The 26,031-nt window shown below is 34.9% G+C and overlaps 2 pseudogenes; one reads left to right on the plus strand and one right to left on the minus strand.

Moving 5' to 3' along the window:
- Positions 1–6,310: 6,310 nt before the first annotated feature.
- On the minus strand, positions 6,311–7,201 carry LOC104660003 (annotated as a pseudogene).
- A 266-nt stretch (positions 7,202–7,467) lies between these two features.
- On the plus strand, positions 7,468–24,658 carry LOC104660002 (annotated as a pseudogene).
- Positions 24,659–26,031: the final 1,373 nt, after the last annotated feature.

The raw sequence follows: 26,031 nt of genomic DNA on the forward strand, positions 1-26,031 counted from the left end.
AATTATAGATTTCAAAAAATAATAATGAGTCTTTTAGATAGATCAAATCAAAGAGAAGAAAACAATTTGGGAAAATCATGATAGAAATATAGTATTTGAAATAATTTCAAAAAATCAATTCATGATAAAATTTTAAACTATTAATTGGATATGAGTATAAATACATATAATGAAATTAATATTTTAATAAATATGAAAATTAACTTCTACAAGTTGAGTTAAAATCTGGCTTGCCCCTTCTGTAAAGTGAGGACATAGTGAGAAGGTACTCATGTGTGAACCAGGAAGCACACCCTCACCAAACATCAAACCTGCTGAAACCTTGTTCTTAGACTCCCTGTTCTCCAGAACTATGAGATATAAGTTTCTGTTTATAAGCCACCCAGTCTATGGTAATTTTACTATAGCAGTCTACATGGATGAAGACACTCTATCTAGATACAGGGTACCAAGAATGCCTAGGAAATAGGTACTAAATTTTATTATCACAGGGGTTTATGCTAATCAGCTTCAAAATGACTCCCAATAATTCTTACTTGCTTTTTGGTATCCAGTGCATTCATACAATCCACTCCACTCATGTGAGGCCCAGACCTTGTAACTTGCTTTTAAAAATAAGATGTGACAAATTTGTCATTTCACTTCTGAAACACGTCTATAAAAACTGTGCCTCTGTTTGCTCACACTTTCTATATCACACTGTGTTGTATGGAGAGATCCATGTCACAAGGAACTTAAGGTGGTCTCCGGCCAACAGCCAGCAAGGAATTTGTGTCCTTAATTACAATAATCCTTGAGGAATAACAACCATATGAGCGAGCTTACTGTGCCTTTTAATGAGTTCATAGCCCAGCCAACGTTATATTTGTATCCTTGTGAGAAACCCTACAACAGAGTATCCAACTAAATCATGTCTGGATTCCTGATCATAGAAATTGGGAGATAATATATGTGATTTTTTAAGCCTCTATGTCTTGGGTACATTTGTTATGCACAAGTAGAAAACAAAAACAATGCTCCTTTAACTTTGTTTTCTCCATTAAATCCAGTAAAATCTATAATAAAATTGTAGGTCTGAGGCTGAGACTAAGAGTTTAGTCTGGAGGAAAATATTTCAGTAGATCACATTCTTCTCTTTTGCTATAATTCAGTATGACTTTTTTCTTAGGCTGAAGCTTTGAACAAAATTAGGTTATGTTATTACCAGTGTCTAGTGGTCTTAGATACAGAGTTAGTGAATGTCAAAGAGATTCATTCAGTACATGTTTTCCCTAAATTCTAAAGAGGCTATTAGCTTTTTCCATACCATGATGATTCATTTGCTCTCTGGTTAAAACAAACAGGTTATTTCTAAAAAACCATTAACTCTTTACTATATATGGAATACAGACAGCTCTAATTGTTCTATTTTAAAAATAATAATTTGATGGAATGAATTATGTGTTTGAATTTCTAATATTAAGGCTATCCCTTCTAGAAAATCTAAATTTGATCATGAAATTCTCATCTACTTAACTCAATTAAACGCAAAAATATACAATTGCTTATAAGGAGATCTGTTCTCACTATGATTAAAAGCATTTGACATGAAAAAATAGTCCAAACAACTTCAGTAAAGTAAAATATTTTTAAATTAGGTACTTATATTTTTTATACTTACCATAATCCTTAAATTGCTAGAACTTTTAAGTAAAGTGGGAGTGGTGACTTACACCTTAATTCCAGCACTTTGGGAGGCCAAGGCAGGTGGATTGTTTGAGCCCAGGAGTCTCAATCTGGCTAAGATCAGATCTGGCTCAACCTCAATCTGATTGAGATCAGTTTGAGTTATATGGCCAAATCACATCTCCACCAAAACTCCACAAATTTAGGTGGGAAGATTGTCACGTGCTTGGGAGTTGGAGGCTGCAGTGAGCCCTAATCTTGCCACTCCACTCCAGACTGAGTTACAGAGCAAGACCCCAACTCAAAAGAAGTAAATAAAATAAAGAATTTATAAGTGGATTTGAGACTTAGGTTTTTATTGAGATTTTATACTTTTTAATACCTATTAGACTACTTATGTAGTTGAAAGTAATTCAACAGCTAGAGGATCTGCTGAAGTTTTCTCTAATGAGTAAGGAAAGATATGAAATTGCATTTTTGAAGGTAGTCAAAGGAGAAAAATGCAGTATTATTGAAAGTACTCTACAGAGTTCAATATAGTGATATAGATGGAAAGGTGGATGGATGAGTGGACAGAAGGCTAGAGACAGATAAATGAAAAGATATAAAAAACAGAGGGGAGTATTTTACATAATCTCCTGTATCATTTATTCTTTCTTCCCACAGGATTTCTCTTCTGACTGAATTTTCATTTCATGTATATACATATTTAATGATTTTTCTCAGAGAAAGTATGTAAATAGCTATATTCTGAGTCATGGCATGTTCAAATTGTTTTCCTTTTATTTGGATGTTTTCATTTTTATATATCTTGATTGAGGTATAATTTACATACCATAAAATTCACTCATTGAAAATCAGTGACATTTAGAGAATTTATAGATTGAAAAAATGATCTCCACAGTCCAGTTTTAGAAGATTTACATCACACAAAAAAGTTCATTTCTGTGCCTTTTTAGTCAGTTCCTGTTCTATCGTCAACCAGAGGCAACCCCAATCTGCTTTTTTTTTTTTTTTTTTGGAATTATACTTCAAGTTCTAGGGTACATGTGCACAACGTGCAGGTTTGTTACATATGTATACATGTGCCATGTTGGTGTGCTGCACCCATTAACTTGTCATTTACATTAGGTATATCTCCTAATGTTATCCCTCCCCTTTTCCCCCATCCCACAACAGGCCCCGGTGTGTGATGTTCCCCATCCTGTGTCCAAGTGATCTCATTGTTCAATTCCCACCTATGAGAGAGAACATGTGGTGTCTGGTTTTCTGTTCTTGCGATAATTTGCTGAGAATGATGGTTTCCAGCTTCATCCATATCCCTACAAAGGATGTGAACTCATCCTTTTTTATGGCTGCATAGTACTCTATGGTGTATATCTGCCACATTTTCTGACTTCAGTCTATCATTGAGGGACATTTGGGTTGATTCCAAATCTTTGCTATTGTGAATAGTGCAGCAATAAACATACGTGTTCAACTTCTTCCTGGTTTAGTCTTGGGAAGGTGTATGTGTCCAGGAATTTATCCATTTCTTCCATATTTTCTAGTCTATTTGAGTAGAGGTGTTTATAGTATTATCTGATAGTAGTTTGTATTTCTGTGGGATCGGTGGTGATATCCCCTTTATCATTTTTTATTATGTCTATTTGATTCTTCTCTCTGCTTTTTGTTTATATAAATCTGCCTTTCTGGACATTTTATTAAAAAGTTATCATATAAGAGTCCTTTGCACCTGGCCCCTTTCACTTAATGTTTCTGAGATTCATTCATATAACACAATGTATGCATAATTTATTCTTGTTATTGCTTAATAATACACCATCATTTAGTTATGCCATGTTTTGTTCATCCACTTACCAGTTCATCCACTTACCTTCCAAAGTGCTGGAATTAAGGTGTAAGTCACCACTCCCACTTTAATTAAAAGTTCTAGCAATTTAAGGATTATAGTAAGTATAAAAAATATAAGTACCTAATTTAAAAATATTTTACTTTACTGAAGTTGTTTGGACTATTTTTTCATGTCAAATGCTTTTCATCATAGTGAAAACAGATCTCCTTATAAACAATTGTATATTTTTGAGTTTAATTGAGTTAAGTAGATGAGTATTTCATGAATGAAATATGTGAAATGAATATTGATAATTTGGATAATGCCTTTTTTGGAGCTGTAAGAAACAATACTATTTTGGATACTGTGATGGTTAATACTGAGTATCAACTTGATTGGATTGAAAGATGCAAAGTACTGTTCCTGGGTGTGTCTGTGAGATATTTCCAAAGAGATTAACATTTGAGTCAGTGGACTGAGAGAGGCAGACACAACCTCAATTTGGATGGGCACCATCTAATCAGCTGCCAGCATGGCTAGAATAAAGCAAGCAGGAGAAGATGGAATAGCAGACTTGCTGAGTCTTCTGGCCTCCCTATTTCTCCCCTGTCAAATGCTTCCTGCCCTCAAACATCAGACTCCAAGTCCTTCAGCGTTTGGGCTCTTGTACTTACACCAACAGGGGCTCTTGGTCCTTTGCCTACAGACTGAAGGCTCCAATGTTGGCTTCAGTACTTACGAGGTTTTGGGATTCAGACTGAGCCACTACAGGCTTCCTTGCTCCTCAACTTGCAAGCAGACTATCGTGGGACTTTACCTGCGGTTGTGTAAGTCAATCTTCCTTAATAAACTCCCTATCATATACATACATATCTTATTAGTTCTGTCCCTCTAGAGGACCCTAATACAAACAGTGACATACAAGGTTGTTCTATGGACATATATTTTTATTTCTTTTGTGGAAATCCCAAAAATTGAATAAAGGGGCATTTACTAAGGGATATATGGTAAATTTATGTTTAATTTTTTGGACAAATGTGAAACTCTTTTTAAGATGACTGAATCACTGAATATTCCCAAAAGCAATGAGTGAAGGTTGTAGTTTCTCCACATTATTCACACTTATTATATTTGTCTTTTCTATTAAGCATATGAGAAGAGATATCTTGTGTCTTCTTGTGTCTCATTCTCATAGGTATTTAATGCTAGCTCATTATAGTTCAAATTTGCATTTTCTTAATGATTAATTATTTTGAGCATCTTCTCATGTACTTATTAAAACTGAGATATCTTCTCCAGTGAAGTGTTCATATCCTTTGCCCATTTTTAAAATCAGATTCTTTGTCTCACAGGTTTCTGAAATACTGTTAATTTTTCTTAATATATATTATATTTTTCTTTTTTTTTTTTTTTTTTTTTTTTGGTTAACATTTCAAACATGTAAAACCAGTGAACATGACCCAGGGATTTTCTTTTTATTGGTATTCACTTCAGTAGCTTGAATCCACAAATATAAACAATATATAACCAGAAAATTACAAGTAAACACAAATTTTACATGCAAATTTCAGTTCACAGTGGTCACATGTGCAGGTACATGAATTAGAAGTGTGCATCTAGGATTATGGCCAAACTGTTTTTAAAATGCAGAAATGTAAAATTACATCTTGAAAATATGAAGAGATGGTTACACACTTCAAAAAACAAATGTTGCTTATACCAGAGATGTATGACAATTACAGGAATCAAGTGACAAGCAATAAGATCTCAAAAATTAATACTGGTCAAAGAGAACGGGAGTATTTTTACATTTCACTGAAAATACATTGGCTACTAGAATACGAAATCTAGCAGGAACTCAAGGGAAAGATTACAAAGTCTAAAGGCAATTACTTAATATTTCTTATTACCCAAACAATAGCATGACATTAACAGAAAACTGCACCTGCATTTGAATTGCCAATCTCACGTTAATGAAGTTCTCCAAAAATGAAATGCAACCAAAACACGTTCAAACTCCAAATGAAAGTCTGCAAGACTCAGATTAAAGCATGGAATGTTTCAGATGAAAGTAACAAAAATACTATTGGTTTTGTTCTTTATTGAATGGAATAACATGTTGACATTTCTTTGAAACTTGGAACTACTGAATTTCATTTTTCCAAATGGTTCTACATTTTTTTCTTAGTGGTGCAAGTTGTCTTAAGTAGCTTAGGAAGTCAATCTCTACAAAGTACTTCTGTCTGTTGTCATTCTGATAAAACAAAAAATATTCATTAACTTAACCATATGTGTGTGTTTTTTTTTTTTTTTTTTGCTATGACACTTAACACATGAACAGACATCTATTATTTCTCCACTAAAACAAAAGAGTGCAATAGTTTTCTTCTATCAGTATTGTATTTTAAAAAGGTTAACATTAGCCGGGCGCGGTGGCTCAAGTCTGTAATCCCAGCACTTTGGGAGGCCGAGATGGGCAGATCACGAGGTCAGGAGATCGAGACCATCCTGGCTAACACGGTGAAACCCTGTCTCTACTAAAAAATACAAAAATCTAGCCGAGCGAGGTGGCGGGCGCCTGTAGTCCCAGCTACTCAGGAGGCTGAGGCAGGAGAATGGCGGGAACCCGGGAGGTGGAGCTTGCAGTGAGCTGAGATCCGGCCACTGCACTCCAGCCCATGTGACAGAGCGAGACTCGGTCTCAAAAAAAAAAAAAAAAAAAAAAAAAAAAAAAAAAAAAAAAAAAAAAAGTTAACATTAAAAACAAAGAACCATTATTTTCTTTGAAAACATCAAATCTTCTTGCACATCTTAAATTTCCTTCTTCTGTCTGCGTTTGTCTGCCAATTTATTCAGAAATTTCTTTGATTTCTTATAATGAGGAAGGCTGCTGCAATGAGTATTCTTTGCAACTTCTTCATTTGTATAAAAGAGTGAACACAGCTTACAGTATAACCCTGTTTTAGGTATCACATAGTCTATACCAACAGGAACATTGGGCTAATACAGTCTAATTCTATACTTATCTAGGATTGTATAGTCCTCTTTGTTCTCACCACTCTGACTATCTGCGTTTTCACTTGTATCTTTGTTGGGATCATCAGCGTTCTCAGAAGATTCAGCACCTGGTTCTGTGTTTTCCTCATTTTTAATTCCATTTTCCAATGCTGCTTCATTTTCTTGATCAAGTGCCTCTATCTTGTCCACCTTAATTTCAACCAACCCATCATCACTTCTGTCACCAGATTTAAATGCCATGACCTATTTACGAAGTTTCTGAAGTTTCGAATCTTTCTCATCACCAGCCTCATCCAGAGTGACAAATCCTTCCATACTCCCTGGGAAACGACACTTTTTAAGTTTTTTTCTTTGCTGCTGCTGAAGCACTTGCATCTTTTTTCACAGCATCTGAAGGTTCCTTTTCCCCATCAGAAGCCACATCACCTAAATTAGCAAGATCGGTCTCGTCTCCAACTGAACTGCCACTTTCTAGCAGTGCAGCTGCTGCTTCTTCATCTACAAGTAGCTCATCTTCAGATTCAAGAAGCATATTAGGTTCCTGCTCTGTCTGGTCACTCTTTGTGTCTTTCTCACCGTCTTCACCGGACTTCTCTTCTTGTTCTTTACCTTCGGTTGAACTTTCAGTCTTCTGGGAACTATCTTGGATTTCTTGTCACTTGGAGATTCTTTGCCATCTGGAGAGTTCTAGGGCTGCAGCCGCTGCTACCACCTCTCGCCAGCACCCGTTGCTGCAGCAGATTGTAGGAGCCTCCGCGATCCGATCGCTACGAAAGTTGTCTGCTGGTGCTCCACTTGAAGGAGATTCTGCAGTCCTTATTGATCCTTTTTCTTGGCGTTACCATTTTTTGAAGCAAAGTTAACCTAGCTTTCTAGTTTGAGATTTCTTTTTGGCCGTCTTAAAAAAAAATGTTTTTTAATGTATAAAATAGACAAGAGCTAGTTCTACAATGTCCAAGTCATTCCAGCAGTCATCTCTCAGTAGGGACTCACAGGGTCAGGGGCATGACCTGTCTGCAGCAGAAATAGGCCTTCCTGCTGCTGCTACCCAGTATTTTAAGTATGCCAGCATCTCTTGAAAGGATGGACCAGGGTACTGCATGCCTTGCTAGTTTAATGAATCTTGGAATGGGTTCTTCATTGAATCAACAAGGAGCTCATAGTACACTGTCTTCTGCTAGTACTTCTTCCCATCATTTGCAGTCTATATTTAACATTGGAAGTAGAGGTCCACTCCCTTTATCTTCTCAACACTGTGGAGATGCAGACCAGGCCAGTAACATTTTAGCCAGCTTTGGTCTGTTTGCTAGAGATTTAGATGAACAGGTCATTATCCAGAGGACAAGATTACTCCTGACAATTTGCCCCAAATCCTTCTACAGCTTGAAAAGAGGAGAAATGAAGAAGGCCTTACCTTGAGTTATGGTAGAGATGGCAGGTCTACTACACGGGAGCCTCCATACACAGTACCTAAGGATGATTGGGAAAAAAAAAAAGGCACTTTAGAAGAGTTTTGATGATCGTGTTCCTAGTCTTAATCCAGTGATTGATTATGACCATAGAAGTCATTCTCAAGAATCTGGTTATTATGAGAGAATGAATTATGAAGATGACAGATTAAGAGATGGAGAAAGGTGTAGGGATGATTCTTTTTCTGGTGAGATCTCACATAATTATCAGAAATTTGACAGTAAGTATGAAAGAATGGGATGTGGCCCTGGCCCCTTACAAGCGAGATCTCTCTTTGAGAAAAAGAGGGGTGCTCCTCCAAGTAGCAATATTGAAGACTTCCATGGACTCTTACCAAAAGGTTATCCCCATCTGTGCTCTATATGTGATTTGCTAGGTCATTCTAATACGGAGTGGAGTCAGCATATCAATGGAGCAAGTCACAGTCGTCAATGCCAGCTTCTTCTTGAAATCTACCCAGAATGGAATCCTAACAATGATACAAGACACACAATGGGTGATCCATTCATGTTGCAGTAGTCTACAAATCCAGCGCCAGGAATTCTAGGACCCTCCACCTCCCTCATTTCATCTTGGGGGACCAACAGTTGGAGCAAGAGGAAATCTGGGTGCTGGAAATGGAAACCTGCAAGGACCTCGACACATGCAAAAAGTCAGAGTGGAAACTAGCAGAGTTGTTCACATCATGGATTTTCAATAAGGGAAAAACTTGAGATACCTAGTAGAACTATTTGGAGTCATTTCAAATCATATGATTCTAAATAAAATTAATGAGGCGTTTATTGAAATGACAACCACAGAGGATGCTCAGGTTACAGTGGATTATTATACAACCACACCAGCATTAGTATTTGGCAAGCCATTGACAGTTCATTTATCCCAGAAGTATAAAAGAATAAAGAAACCTGAAGGAGAGCCAGATCTCAAAAGCAATATCTTGGACATGTGATACATCTCAGCAATTTGGCCCATTCTGGCTATTCTAATAGTGCTATCCTCAAGCTTGCTGAGGCTTATTGGAAAATAAAGAATTGCATATTGATGATGATGAAAATTCAGGCTTTTATTGAGATGGAGACAATAGAAGATGTAATGGCAATCGTTGACCATTGTTTGAAAAAAGCCCTTTGGTTTCAGGGGAGATGTGTGAAGGCTGACCTGTCTGAGAAATATAAAAAAATGGTACTGAGGATTCCAAACGGAGGCATTGATTTACTGAAAAAAGATAATATGTATTATATTCTTTATGTTCTTCAGATTTCTATCTCTGTATCTTAAAGTATATGGATGCTTTCTTCTGTCATTTCAAATCACCTACTGAAAACCTCTAGAAAATCTTCTATTTTAGTATTTTTACTTTTCAACTCCAGAATTTCCATTTGTTTCTCTTAGTGTTTAGTTTCTCTACGGGCATTCTGTCTATGATGAATCACTGTCATCATTTTTTTTTTTTAATTCTTTGAAGATGGTTTTCACTTTTTTAACGTATTTATAATAGCTGCTTTAAAAGCTTTGTCTGCTAGTTTTAATATCAAACACTTTCTATTGGCAGCATTTTAATGGCATCAGGGGAACCATCCCCGATAATTCAACATAGGTTCTTTTCTATTTCCCTAAGTGTCAACCAGTCTGAGAAATAAAGGGAAAGAGTACAAAAGAGAGAAATTTTAAAGCTGGGTGTTTGGGGGAGACATCACATGTCAGCAGGTTCTGTCATGCCCCCCAAGCAGCAAAACCAGCAAGTTTTTATTAGTGATTTTCAAAGAGGAGGGAGTGTATGAATGGGGTGTGGGTCACAGAGATCACATGCTTCACAAGGCAATAAAATATCACAAGTCAAATGGGAGCAGAGAAAGATCACAGGACCGGACCAGGGGGAAATTAAAATTGCTAATGAAGTTTCGGGCATGCATTGTCATTGATAACATCTTATCAAGAGACAGGGTTTGAGAGCAGACAACCGGTCTAAAATTTACTAGACAGGAATTTCCTTGTCCTAATAGGCCTGGGAGCACTACAGGAGACTGGGGCTTATTTCATCCCTTATCTGCAAGCATATAAGACAGACATTCCCAGAGCGGCTATTTTAGAGACCTGCCCCTGGGAATGCATTCTCTTTTACAGGTCTGTTTCTTGCTGAGAAAAAGAATTCAGTGATATTTCTCCTATTCACTTTTGTAAGAAGAGAAATATGACTCTGTTCCGCCCAGTTCTCAGGCAGTCAGACCTAATAGTTATCTCCCTTGTTCCCTGAACATCGCTGTTATCCTGTTCTTTTTTTAAGGTTCCCAGATTTCATATTGTTTAAACACACATGCTTTATGAACAATTTGTGCAGTTAACGCAATCATCACAGGGTCCTGAGGAGACATACACCCTTAGCTTACGAAGATGATGGGATTAAGAGATTAAAGTAAAGACAGACATGGGAAATTACAAGGGTATTGATTAGGGAAGTGATAAATGTCCACAAAATCTTCACAATTTATGTTCAGAGATTGCAGTAAAGACAGGCATAAGAAATTATAAAAGTATTAATTGGGGGAACCAGTAAATGTCCATGAAATCTGCACAATTTATGTTCTTCTGCCATGGCTTCAGCTGGTCCCTCTGTTCGGGGTCCCTGACTTCCTGCAACATACTGGTGTGTGTGTCATGTGTACTGTTGTCTCTTAACTTTTCATTGAAAAATTGTCATTTTCAATACTATATTTTTAGTGAATTCTAAGTTTTCTTCCAAGGGTTGTTTTGTTGCTTTTTTTGTTGTTGTTATTGGTTAGCACCTTGCCTGGATTAAATCTGAGCAATCTCATGACATTAGTTCACAGATATTTCTAATCAATTTTTGGAATTTAAATCTAAATTGTTAAGCCTGAGTCCCTAGGGATTGCTTCTGTGTTTATATAGCTTAGTGTTCATGTCATCATTAGGCAAAAGTTGTACTTATACATCTTGAGTCTAAAGGCTACCACCCTCATGTGTGTGTTGAAATAATGGATTCAAGGTGTTTCACAAGTATGTTTCACTCTCACTTTGGCTGACCATCTTGTATCTTTTCTGAAGTTGGGCACATTCCCACAGTTAGCCAGGAATGTATGGATAGATGAGGCCCACTTTAGTTTCTCCTACAAATGCACAGCCTTACAGTCAACCATAGGAATATATGGTGTGTTTATTATAACCCCTTAGGGTTATTCATTTCTTGGATCTTTCTTTTAAATTGTTGGCTAATCTGCCAAACTTTAAATCTGGTCCATTGTTTCTCATACATAATCACAACCTCTGGCTAATGGATCTGCTGGTCTTTGTCATTCACTCTCTCTAAACTTGTTTATGTTACTGTAAATCTCACAATATATTCGTCTCTGAATCTGGAGATCCAGGGTCACTATGGGCTCTCTTTAGTGATGAGGTGTTTTGTTTTTCATGACTGCTCTTTGGTAGAATAACTGAGTAACTGAGGCTGACTTAAGGGAATGAAGGAAGACTCAGATAAGAATGCCATACTCTCACATTATTTTGGACCAAGATTTAGTAGTTTTCATGTATAAATATTTTTAAATTTGTTGTATGTCTTTGTATATCTTTACCAGAGCTCTGATCTCCCTCTCTCTCTCTCTCTCTCTCTCTCTCTCTCTCTCTCTATATATATATATATATATATATATATATATATACACACATATATATTTAAATATATCTAGTTTGATCATTGCTTTTAGGGAAGATCTGATGATAAACTCATCCCATCCTGACATAAAGCTCATTGAAATGTCTTTCTTTGCTCCTTTCAACAGATGTATGTTATTTCTGATGAGTGCAAGATTCTGACATTACAGTTTTGTTTTCTTCCCCTCAAGTATCTATAGATTGTCTTTTACAGTTTTTTACATTGTGTCATTAGTGATAGATTCAATGATTGTATGATTCTTTTTTTTTCTTTTAAAAATCTTCAAATTTCCCCTCTGAAACTTTGTAGCATATATTCATTATCCCTGGAGTTTAGCAGCTACACTAAAGTTCAACTCACGGAATCTTTTTTATATATATTTGAAACTCAAGAGAATTTGCCTCTCCTCTAATGATCACATTCAGCAAATGTTCTATTTGAGTTTCTTTTGAAGAGATCCAATGATATCTTCCTGGATTCAGTTTCAAGAAAAGAAAGACAGGTTATATATTTTGTATGGCCATTTATTTTAGCCTGCTGCTAAGAGATACAAGGGCACCCACTCTCTGACAAAAATATCTTCGAAAACTTGCTGTTTCAGAATTGCAATTGTGATTCCCTCAATATGCTGAAATTTAATTTCTCCAAGGAGAAAGTTGGAGAAAAGAGTTTAAATTATACACCAAGGCCATATTTTTTGTTCATCCATAAAATTTAAAGAATCTGATCATTTTTAATATTTGATATAGTATTATCAAAAATCCAAATAATTTGAGACATTAGAGTTGAAAGACAGTGATAGCATATCATACATTTAAAATGTTAACTTTTGAGCTCAGAATTTTCTTTGAATCTCTCTCTTTTGTTTACCATAACATTTGCAAGTTATTCTATATAACTATTTGCAAGTTATTCTGACTTTTCTCAAAAACCTGTTATTAGAAGCAACCATATTCTGACCTAGGTGATTTGTTCATTGTTTCTTATACCCCTCTCCCACCCCCAATTAGATTTGCTATCATATTGTTATGCACATATTTACAGAATCCTATAAACACATGTATCTACTAAGAATCCAAGATTATATGCCAAACAAAGTGTTTTAAAATTACTGATCAAAACATTTCAGCATTTGCTTTCTGTCCCTGAAAAAGAAATTATTGCAGACTTGTTAGTGTCTCTACCTGCAGGAGGATTTTACTTCCTTATGCTCTTGAACCTAGGAGTGGCCAGATAACTTTTTCGGGTCACCTCAGAGCTGATGTTTTAAGAACTCATTTGTTTGCCATGTTTCTTTTTCCACAACACCAACAATATTCTAGATATGAGCTGCTCTTCCTATTACAGATATGGAATTAAGGCAATGTGGTATAGAGCAAAAGCTGACCCTCAATGAACATTTAATTTAAGTGACACACATTAGTTCTTACAAGCTGATGAGAATTGGGAGCCATTTGTGATCAAAGCAAAATTTAGCTTATTCTGATCAACATACCTTTAAAAAATACAGCTTTCTCATACTTCTTTTGAAAGGTCAAATAAAAACTCACATAAAATGCTTTCATTTTTTATTATATTCTCTGCAAAACTAATGATAAGAGAAGGCAGCTATGGTAAAGAAAACAATCTGCCTTTCTTATGTATATTGCCATTACTATTGAAATATTTCACCTCTGTGTTATTGAATTTTCTTCAGTTTTCATGAACTACATTCCCAGACAAACTACAAATCACACACCAAGGATTTTATCTGTGTCTGCTTATTTAGTAGGCTTACCATTAATCAGCTTTAATGAGACCTAGTAAGGCCCATAACCCTGCTGATGTTCACAGATATAAGTAAATCCAAAGTCAGACACTGGGCTACCCAATTACAAACTATGAAACCCAGATATTAGAGGCACAGTGAGAATTGGTTGAGCAAATGAAAGAAAATGAAATAAATATTAACAACTTGGGAGCTGCCAAGTAAATTATTTGGCCAAGCATTGCTCTAGGCCAGAACCTAAGAAAAATTTCTTTAAAGGGCCAAACAGAAAATACTTTAAGCTTTGCAAGCAATATGGTAACTGTTGTTGTAGTGTAAAATCAGCTGTAGACATACGATCGATATGAGTGAGACTGTGTTAAAATAAAATTTTATTTATAAAACTAATATTTCTTAAATTGAATATTAACATTTTATTATATGAGGTACATCCCAATCTATACCATTTTTGAAACCTGTATATTTGTTGATATAAAGAAGCTTACATTTTGACTTAAGTTTAATTTAGCTAAAATACTTTATTTTATGATTATTCACAAAAATACTAATAATTATTTTATTTATTCAGAATTAAATTAGCAAATTTCTGATAGACAATTTGAGTTGAACAGTGAAACTTAAAGTCAACCTCAAATATATCTGTCACTACTAAAGGTAAACTATTAATCTGAGAAGTTGTTTTTATTTTAACAATGTCAATATGCATAGACATGGAAATCTGAACAATACCCTAAAATGTTTCTGATTATAGAATAAGTTATTAGCCATGAGAGGTAATGATATGTGTTGAATGTAATAGCATACTTTCATTACAATTATAATCTAAGTAAAGTTGTATTATAATAAAAGGTATGGCAATATAAAATAAATACAATATTAATCATTGATTGTATTTTAATAGTTAATCTCTTCTGTTACATATTTTATGCTTATTATTAACTATAAACTACTTTAAATTGCATGTAATTAATATGTATTGAAGGTCTACTTAATTACTTTTCATTTTTTTTATACACCACATATGTATATTTTAGGCCCTTATTGCTTTATCTTTTGATGTTTTATTTTCAATTTGTAAAAGCCAATAATAATTTGTGAATCATAATTATAGTAATAAATTATGTGCCTGTAATTCCAGCACTTTGAAAGGCCAAGACTGATGGATTGCTTGAGGTCAAGGGTTCAAGACCAACCTAACCAACATGGTGAAAACACGTTTCTACGTTTCTACTAAAAATACAACAAAATTAGCCAGACATGGTGGCATGTGCCTGTAATCCCAGCTACTTGGGAGGCTGAGGCAGAAGAATCACTTGAACCCAGGAGGCAGAGGTTTCAGTGAGCCGAGACCATACCACTACATTCCAGCCTGGGTGACAGAGGGAGATCTCGGTCTCAAAAAAAAAAAAAAAAAAAGAAAAGAAAAAATTATATGTGTAACTTGAAAGCAATATTAAATGTTCCTTTATCTTTTTTGTCTAAATTTTATTTTAACTTCCAGGGTACATGTGCAGGATGTGCAGGTTTGTTATGTAGGTAAACATCTGCCACGGTGGTTTTCTGCACAGATCAACTCATTCCCTATGTATTAAGCCCAGCATCCATTAGCTATTCTTCCTGATGGTCTCCTTCCCTCTTCCAGCCTCCTCTAACAGCCTCCCCACCATGTATTCATATGTTTTAATCATTCAGCTTACACTTAAAAGTGAGAACATTCAGTGCTTGGTTTTCTGTTCCTGCATTAGTTTGCTGAGGATAATGACTTCCAGCTCTATTCATGTCCCTGTAAAAGATATGAACTCATTCCTTTTTACGGCTGTATAATATTCCATGGTATATATGTACCACATTTTCTTTTTTCACTCTTTGGGGTTGTTACAGAAACACCAGAGATCAATTTCTATGTTTATCCAACAACAACTGTTTATGGGACTCTTGGGCTGGTTTCAGTCCTCCCTTTCTATTTATCAATTCCTCAATCATGAGGAATCCAGTTGTCAATCGTTCTGGCCACTTCATGTTGAGGAGGGGTGCTGTCAGCAGCTCCACACCATGGTTGACCATGTAGCCACCCAGGAATCAAAGGTGAATCTAATATAGAGTTTTCTTCTGACATACAATAGTTCTCTCTTCAGTCCACCACTTCCACCAAAGGCAAATCAATGAGGGACCAATCTACTTGAAAAATTAGCTTTAGCCCCATGTACTTGGCTTGATTACGCACAAAAAATGTGACAGGAATCATTGTCCATATAGACTCTCCCTAACTGGCTTAACTGAAACATCTCACAAGGCCATTTTGGTCAGAGCTCTGAGAAAATAGTCAGTTCCTTCAAATGTGTCCAATTACAAAAGAAAACTTGTGGTTATTAACTGTATGCAAACAAACACAATGCCATGAATTAGGAAGTTTCACAAATAGTTTACAAATTCTGGAGAAATTGGTCAAAGAAAGAGAAATATGACTCAAATTATGCTTACAAAAGTATACACAATACACTTAAAGTATATTCCAAGGCTATAAATAGCCCAAAAGAAAAAGATTCTCCAGATTTTGAAAAACAAAAGAAAAAGAATCAGCAATATTTCAAACAAAAACCATAAAAATTATTTCTGTCCTCCATTAGTTTAGCCCATGCAATCAACTCTTGCTCTGCTTCATATTGGGTTAGCAATCTTCACAAACACATCAGCCTTTCAATTAGTGCCTTGAAAGTTTTCTCTCTAATCCAATGGAAAAATCTCCAAAGTTATCAGAAACTTGCATTCAAGAGTACTTTTCATGAACTCTTCCAAGGAAGCAGGCTTGGACTGTAGCTGATTATAAGTCACTTTTTTTTTTTAGAAAGATCAAAGCAAACCATCAATTGTAGATGACAAAAGTCTTTAAACAACCATAGTTAAAGACACAGTTGACAAGAAAATGTGGGGTTTTTTTGCAACATATAACAATTTGACATAATCATAATTATTACCGACAACATAAATATCAAAACATATTAAAATTTTACTAATCTCATACAATCCTGGAACACATATTAACAACACATCTATATAAATATAACCCAAAGGAAGCTAAGCACCGCCTCATGTTTGACAATGCATCCTGCCTAATACTAACATAACAAATAATCCTAATAAACCTACTACTATGTCTCTCTCTCTGACTTCAAAGAAACTAATATCAAAAAAAGTTATTTTGAGGACAAAAAGACTGAAGTTAGAACTTAAAAGTTTGCTGTTGGAAAATCTGTCAAGTTTTAAGATACTTGATGGCACAAAGCAGGATCACAAGTCATTATAAAATAGTCATTCATTAGCCAAAATGATAAAACAAAAATGTTTACTCTTTATACAGAGCAAACTCAGTTTCCCAAACAATAAGACTTAACACTTAAGACAGCATGAGGCAAACTAAATCTGTCTGTTCCCCCTCCATTTTCTCCCTGCAGTTTTCTCAAAGATAAACAAATTATTTTGCCTGTTAGTATTACACTTTTCTAAAAAGAGAAAACTAAAGCTTACCTTTGTATGATGTGTTGCTAATATTAAAGCAATTTCAATATAACCTTATAAACAAATCTATCTAATTTTAATCAGTTTGGCTGCAAAGTAAGATTTTCATAACATTTTAGAACCTTTTCCAATTTTTAACTAAAAAGTGGATTAATGCTCCAAGAAAGACTTGTTATCCCAACACCTGGGCCCAGAGGTTGGCCTTGAATCAGTGTATTTTTGACATTAATTTATAAAAAAAACTCTGAACTAATCTTATCTCTCAAAATCAGCCCTTACAATATCACTCACCCACCTCTTCCCCAACAGTTCCTGGTCTTAGAGGAATTGAATAGTTTTAATTTATGGCCCTGTGTCTCGCAAAAGCAGTTGATTTTGAGTGTTCCCTTTCTCTCAAATCCAACGATGATGCTTCAACTGATGTCAATGCTCAAAATTTAGCAGGAGTCAGTGCCTTTTTCAGACCCAGGAGTCAAAGTCCTGTAACTTAACAGCACAAAACTAGTTAAAAAGATATTTTAACTACTGAAAGTCCTGTCATTTCCTCTGATGTGTTACAAATTAAAACACTGTTATTTGGTGTTTAGGAGTTAGCACCTGCAGAATTTCAAACTACTGTATAAAAGTAGTTAGGTTATTCACTGCATGCATCTAATTACTAGCATTCTAGTGACAGAATTGTGATCAAAAGCATAAAAAATGTCATAGATTCCATGTCAAGCATATCAAAGTAAGACAACTCACTTTTTTCTCTCCATCATTAAAACCTGGTAAGTGAAATAAGAATAAATTATCTTCTTTCACTTAAATACTACACAACAAAACAAGGAAAAAGTAAGAAAAAACCAAAATAATTTATTTTCAACTATTTAAAAAGAGCATCATTGCATACTTCCAAGATTGGTTTCTAGATACAGTACTGACAACTGATTTGCTAACTTTTACCACCAAAATCTTCAAACCAGTGCAATACTTGCACATATTTTGTTTTTGAGTACACACATGAAGTCCCATAAGTAATAAAATGGTTGGGATCAAAATTCACTAGAAAGTCTCACATTTTTATTACTACTTCATTCAAGTGAATGTCACTTTTTTTAATAATGGTCAACACAACTTAATAAGTTTGAGAAAAACTCCAATCAATATATTTTCTAAATGACAAGGCCAATCTCCTGAACATTAAAACTTTGCACCCATATCACAGATTTTTTTCATTACCTACAGGAAAAGATCTGTTATTAATTGAATTGAATTGCCTACAAAATAAACATCATTTAAACATTTTTGTTCTCATCTACTTTTTCAAATAAAAAGTAATGTACTATTTCTGTTCAGAACTTATTTAAAAGTCTTTTATGTATTTGTTGTTGTTGTTGTTGTTGCCCAGTAAGCTTAGAGCTCTCATAGCTCTCTAGATAATCAGAAGCAAACAAAACCAGCCAAATTCCAAGTGGTTGATGTGTTCCATCAATTCCTGCAGGCCCAACAAAGGTAGCCTAGGAATTTTAGATGAATAGAACAAATGGGCTGGGCTTGGTGGCTCATGCCTGTAATCCCAGTACTTTGGTAGGCTGAGGCAGGTGGATCACCTGAGGTCAGGAGTAAGAGACCAGCGTGGACAACGTTATGAAACCCCATCTGTACTAAAAATACAAAAATTAGCTGGATGTTGTGGCAGGTGCCTGTAACCCCAGCTACTTGGGAGACTCTAGCAGGCAAATCACTTGTACCCAGGAGGCAGAGGTTGCAGTCAGCCAAGATCGTGCTATTGTATTCCAGCCTTGGTGAGAGAGTGAGACTTTGCCTCAAAAAATAAATAAATAAATAAAGCAAATGATGACTTGCTAGAAATCCACAGGAAGCAATGTAACTCTTCACAGAACCAAATAAAATTCTTCCACTAGAAAATAAAAATCATCAATGGTCATAATTTATGCTTACACAAGTCATAAACCCAAAGAAGAAAAAAGAGCAAAGAAATGAAAATCAGAAGCAAAAACAAATAAACAAGAAACTAACTCTAAATGTTTCCAAATCAGTTTACCTTGGAGGCTGGAATGTTTCTTAGAGCCTAAAAGTCACATGATTAGTATTTTATTCCTAATACACAATTCAGTGTTCTTAAGTGCACCAATATTACCACACATCCCATGCAATCAAGAAGTTCCCTCTAGGCACGTGACCAGTAATTACTACAGTGCTAGAACTATCCATGCAAAACAGCAAACATAATATGAAGTAGTGCAAGCATGTATGTGAGATTTGGCTCCACACTAAATCTGGCTTCATGCTTAACTATATTAAAAAAGAATTGCTAAACTGCAAGTACATTTCTTTACAGTATTTCTTATTTTAACTTAATCAAGACTAAGAGCTTTAACTATGAAAAGTTCAACAAAATTTCTCCAGTTGTCTATCAGTCTATCAGATTTTAAATAATGTTTTGTTATCTAAACTTTTTCAACTTTCTGTTTTCTCCATATGTGCTTGAAGATAGATACACAGAGAAACAGGAAAAACTACATATGACTTACACAGACTATCTACAACATGTCTCGACTTTCCATTCAATCCCAGATTTTCTCCTTCTTCTTTAAATAACAAGTCATTTTATCCTAGGTCAAAAAATTAACCATATGACATCTTTTCTCATGCAAAATTATCTTTTTGTATAACTTTTCTTACTAAAAATACATTTTCATATACATTACTTTTGTCACATATCTCTCCCCTACTTACAAGTTTCTTACTACTATGTTTCATAAATAGCCTTTAAAAGTCTATAATTTAAATTAACTTTAATATAACTCCTGAATTAGAAAATATTCTTTGTCTCACTAATAACACATCTTTAGGTATATTTTATATATATATATATATACACACACACACACACACACACACACACACACACACATACATATATATATATATATAAACTATAATTCTTATCTTAGTAACCTTAAATTTTAGTGAAAACCAAGGAAGTAAGTTTTAGTGAAAACTGAGGAAGCAAGGAATTCTAAGCTGCCTACCAGGTATTAGCATTTTATGAATGAGAAGAATTCCACAGTTTTTAGAACACGTTTCCAATGTTTTCTGAATTAGAAATGACTTAACCTTTTAATAAGAATATTTTGAAAAGCACAAAAGCTTCACCTACAGTGCTTATACATTCATATTTTTAAGAGTTTATCTAGAATATTTACATGTTTTCTTGTTATCCAGTTTATTTTCTGTGAAAATTAAGGTTTACTACATGGACATTTTCACCAGTGAAATTATTTCACCAGAATATTCAGCAGTTTTCATTAAACCAACAATATTAAATCAGTTTTACTTATCAAAAAATTCACTCAAAAATTATTTTGTTGTGACTAGATTTATGATTCCAGAACTTTCTGTGACAAACACTGATATCTCAAAATATCTAGCAAAGACAAATATAATACCCAGACAAAAATGTATGCTGATAATTCTGAGGATATTTCGTTTTTATTTTATCAATAATTTTAAAGCCAGCTTACTTATTAAAGGTTTGCTTAAGTCATGTGAACGTGATAATTCTTGGACTTTTTTACTTAATTTATGAGTGCTCTTTTATTTGTAAGCCAATGTGGTAGACATAACGTGTGTTAACTAACATTGATTGATTAAAAACCCCAACCAATATCCAAAATAAATGTAGATGCAAAAATAGGTAACATAAATTTAGAAAATTGAATAGTATAATAAATACATGCAAAATAATCAAGTGAGGTTAACACCAGACATTTAAGATCAGTTTAATATTATAGAACCAATGTAATTTATTATATATATCAATATATGACCAATCCAGAGATAGTAACCACGCAGTATTTGAACAGCTTACTGTAAAAAAAAAAACTGTTAACTACAACAGGAGTCGAAGTTATAATAAGTTGGTTAGTAAGAAGTAAGCATACTTCGAAAAATTATTGAAGTAACAGTCATAGTCATTTCCCATAGGATTGAGCTACAGGAGAGCCTTTGCCTGCAGTTCAAAGATGTAAGACTGAAGATTCATCTTGGAGATGTCAAGACTATTGCTTGCTGAATGACAGAATAGTCACTGTAGAGATGCACTGCTGAAATTTCCTAAAAATCATTCCTCTAGAATTTGCCACATGGTGTTGAGGAAAGCCCTTCATGTGGAGGTTTCTAATGCAGACATTCTGCTGCTGTATAAAAAATGAAAATGTAAAGAATAAAGGAAACGATGATTAATATATACAAATAAATACACATATGTAATGAAAAAAATAGAAAACATCCAAAGTTACCAATCTTGATTTCTGTAATTGTTCTCAAGGCCTTAAGTGACATCTACGGCTTCATTCTTTAACTACCATTTCAGCATTTCCCTGCCCTTGAGTTCACCTCCTCTGGTCAAGATTATTTTCTGTACTGACCTAAATCTTCATTCTCAGAAAGTCTGAAACCCTCAGGATGTTTTTTGTTTGTTTGTTTGTTTTTTCTGATTGCTGTGATTTTCTATCAATGTTTACAGTTGGGCGTGAATATACTTGGAAAGTGCACCAGAGAATCTCTTGGGATGTACATATAGTCTACTTTGACTTCATTATGTAGAAGGAATACATTTTCACTTAAAACTTAGAGGGAATTACTCCATCCAGTAGATTAATCCTCCTTTTTTCCCATTAGTTTAATGGCATAGGGAGCCCCAAAAGTCCAGGAGGTAGTCTCCTCTTTCAATTTAGTGAAACCATTAATTCAGTTTTCTTTCTAGATTCATTCCACTTTGAGAATTAATATCTCCAAAAAAACTGAGCTCAAGCTTACCATGTAGGAAACAAGTATTCTGCAATTGGGTAGGTTTTTAGGTATATTATGGTAGGAGGTATTCCCATTTTCACATTTATTTTTTTCAGACTCAAGCATTCTGGCTGTGTGGAAAACCATACTATATAAGGAATTTTTATTTAAAACATATTGTATTCTGAATACATTTTATCCTTTTAGGCATCTCTCTCTCAACCGGTGTCAGAATGAGTCTTCAATATGCCAGTGTATCTTTCAAATAGACCAGCTTCTTCGGGTGATGAAATATGTGATAAAACAAATTCATTACACGAATACAAGTTTATTTCAGCACTTTATTTGCTCTGAAATGAATTCCTGATCATGCCTAATGTTGTGACAAGTGACACAAAGCTAAGGTACATTGATCATCTGAGGTTCCACCATGGTTCGGCTTTCATTCTCTACCAAGACCCAGTAGCAAGTCAGATTCTGTTTCTCAGAAAGAGAATAGTATCATATGCTAAACATGGCACAGATTTTATTCAAAATCCTGGAGGTTTTCTCTGCAATTTTTCTATTTCTGCTCACTAGAGACTCATATAGCATTCCTATATGCTGCATACATTATAAATATTAATAAATCTGTTGAATTACAAGGCCCCAGTATTATGATGCCTTATACTACAGACTGAATCTGAATTTGCTGTGGAGTCATCTTCTTTTGCTCTCGTACTCACTTATAAATGGCCATCTTGTGTACAATTCTGTAAATGAGCCAAAGTAGCACACTAAAATGTAGTAAACAATACTTGAAAATTCCAAAATAGACTGCTAAGTATTACATACTTTGCTCATAGTAGATAATGAGAGGTATGACAACTTGCATTTCTCTTTGGAGAAGCTATCTTGACATGTTCCAGACCACTGAAATAACAAAATCTACACTGGGAAGGCAGGTTTATGAAACTGTGTTGGGTACATTTTCCACCTAATTTTCCATAAAATGTACTTGTGACTTCCTCCTTATCAGGTTTAATCAGTAGAATGTCATTAGCTTAGTAGACCACTTAGATGTTTTTCGAATTGTCAAGATGATCAATCTCCCTATTGACTATATTATGACAGGGAAAAGAATTGGAAAAGCCCTGAAACAACATTCTAGAACTACACTGTTGGGCCTGCCAGGTAAAAGCAAACCACTTGCAGATTAGTATGGAGAATAAGGAATTAGATCAACAGCTTCATACCAGTAACAGAGAGTGTGATAAACTAAATACAGTCTCCCTAAGATGCCCATGTCTTAATGTCAGAACCTATGAGCATGTTACCTTACATGGCAAAAGAGACATTGTACATTCATTAAATTAAGGATCTTCACAATGGAAGATTATCCTGAATTATCCAGGGACTCCCAATATAAACACAAAGGTATTTGTATGAGAGAGGAAGAAGGGTCAGAATCATAAAGAAAAGATGTGCTGTCAGATGTAGAATTCAATTAGGAGAGGAGCTTCAATACTACTGGTTTTGAACATGGAAAGAGACCACAAACCAAGAAGTATAAGTGACCACTAAAAGCTGAAAAACTAACAAAACAAATTCTCCACTAAAATTTGTAGGAAGACCTGAGCACTTCAAATACCTTGATGTTAGCTTACTAAGGTTTATTTTGGATTTCTGATTGCCAGAACTGTAAGATGATACATGTATGAAGTTTTCAGTCACAAAGTTTTTGGTAAATTTAAAGCACAAGAAACTTAAAACAGTGGTTATGGTGATTTGTTCCAATAAAAATATCAAAACTGCAAAAGAAAATTGGGTAATAAATTCAGTTCATTTGCTCTACCTCCCTAATCCTTTACATCTCCTGCTCTGAATTATGCCACAGATGATCTAGCAATTCAGTCTCATTAACTTGAGTCTACGGCTGAGTCCAAGTTTCAGTCAACCAAACAATTTGTGAATGGAGATACATCTACCTGCATAAGCTAACATACCCTAGAATCTCTAGTAAATTAACTGACTATAGAAAAAAAGTTCAAAATAAGAATTATTACTCCCTGGCTGAGATAGGAAATAACACCCCCTTCTCCAAAGACACATATGTGTCTTACAAGATATCCTTGGAGGGTACACAGCTGTGACTCACTGAAGAGCAGAGAAATGGCTATAGTGGACTTGCCAGAAAAATATTCTCCAAGGTGTGGTGAAAGTAATTCATGGGGGTGTGTCTCACCAGGGGCAGTTTTCTACAAAACCAGCCAAAAGTGGTACCAGAAGAGAGCAACTGGTTGCTAAATGCTGCTGGCCTCCATGCATAGCAGGAGGCAGGCAGTGGTGAAGCTGTGGGCACTACAGGAGCCTAGTGCCCGGAAAAGCCAGGTACAGTGCAGGGACATACCAAATGAACGCAAGAAGAGCAGAAAACAAAACTTCATATTCTTCAATGTTTCTTCACCACTGCTTATTGACAAAGCTTCAGTGTAAAATGTTAACAGAAAAATGTTTAGAAGGGTTGATTTATTTTCACAGAGCAGGTAAAAAAGGGGAAATTTATACATTAGAGACAATCAATAACTGGCACAGCACTGAAAACATCTAAAAATGAAAGACTATGGGACCATATCAATATGTGCAGTTTATCCAAATTCAGTTTTAAATGTTTTTTTTAAATATGAACTATTGTGTGCTGAGTGAAAAACCTTTAAAATGATATATTCTAGATTTATATCAGTTTCATTTATTAAACATGTTCTGTCCACTCTTACTATGATCTTAAAATAAAAATATTGCCAAAGCACTGTTATTAGTTTTCTTAGCCATGCTATTGAATTCACAGCATTTAAAAATTCATAATGATATTTCTTTCATGTGTTCTGCTATTTCTAGCTGTAAACTCGATTTTAAATTGGAAAATATGCTACAATAAGTGTTACAAAATTGCACTTGCAGATATTCTGGCACATTTTTCATAAATAAAAATAAGCATATTTCAAGCAGAATTCCAAAATATAGAAAGATGATTGAATTTGATCATGGGGGAAATCTCCTTTGACTAGAAAGAAACTAATCACGCATTCAAAGAAAAAATATACGTATTTTAGATATTTATGTATGAAACAGGATAGTTCATCCTAAAGTAATTCAGAAGACAACAGCTGTAGAAGACATAGCATATATGTTGACCCACAAAATGCACAGTTTTTTGCCATATTGTATTTATTTGGGAAATAACTACACTTTGAAAAATGCAGAGTTAAGTTTTTCCTAGTGGTAGATGGAATTTTTACCATAAATAATTTAATCAATGTAATTTGACTATGTTAAATTTCAACAAAAAAACTTTCTGAGAAATGCATTCATGGCCCAGAGTATCATTTAAATATCATTCTATTATTTCATATACAAGTAATAAATATGAACAACTACTGAAATAGCTGCAAAAAAGGACTTTCAGAAGACTAGTTTAAAGGGTGGTCTAATGTTTAAACAGACACTATGAGATTATAGTATAAAAAACACTGAATTATTACTTTCTAAAACTATACAGTCTTTTAACCAATTTACCAAAAAATATGGGTGACTCGGATTATTAACATTATTTTATTAGGCCTTTCTTTCATTGCTATAAAGAAATACCTGACAGTGAGTAATTTATTTTTAAAAAATAGAGATTTAATTGGCTCATGGTTCTGGCATCAGGTTGCAGGGAGGCCTCAGGAAGCTTACAATCAAGTTGGAAGACAAAGCAGGAGCAGGCAGTTCACATAGACGAAGCATGAGCAAGCAAAAGAGAGACAGCAAAAGAGAGAGAGTGAGTGAGGAGGTGCCACACATTTTTAAACCACCAAATCTTCTGTGAACTCAGAGTAAGAGCTCACTTATCACCAAGGGGATGGCCCAAGCCATTCCTGAGAGATTCACACCCATGATCCAATCACCTCGAAGTGCTAAGCTTGGAAGCAAAGAAATTCTGGGCAAAAAAGGACAAAACCCTACCCTCAAGACAAAAGACCTGATACTGTGGCCCAAAGTGAGAAATTTTGTCCCTGTTTTTCTGCACAAATGTTGCCTTTTCCTAAACTATCCATGGCCCACACCTTCCCCCTTCCTGTGCTTATAAAGACCCTACCCTCAGTCAGAAGAAAGGAGAGAATCAGCAGAATGTCAGAGACTATGGCTGGATGTTGAGAGAAGCATAAAATGTACTTGTGGCTTGACTTTAGAGGGACAGTTTGACAGTGTAACTGTGGAGAAGAATCTGGCTGGAGAGGGTTAAACTCCAGGGGAAAATTACCTACC

This window comes from Rhinopithecus roxellana, chromosome 8, assembly GCF_007565055.1.
Source record: "Rhinopithecus roxellana isolate Shanxi Qingling chromosome 8, ASM756505v1, whole genome shotgun sequence".
Lineage (NCBI taxonomy): Eukaryota > Metazoa > Chordata > Mammalia > Primates > Cercopithecidae > Rhinopithecus > Rhinopithecus roxellana.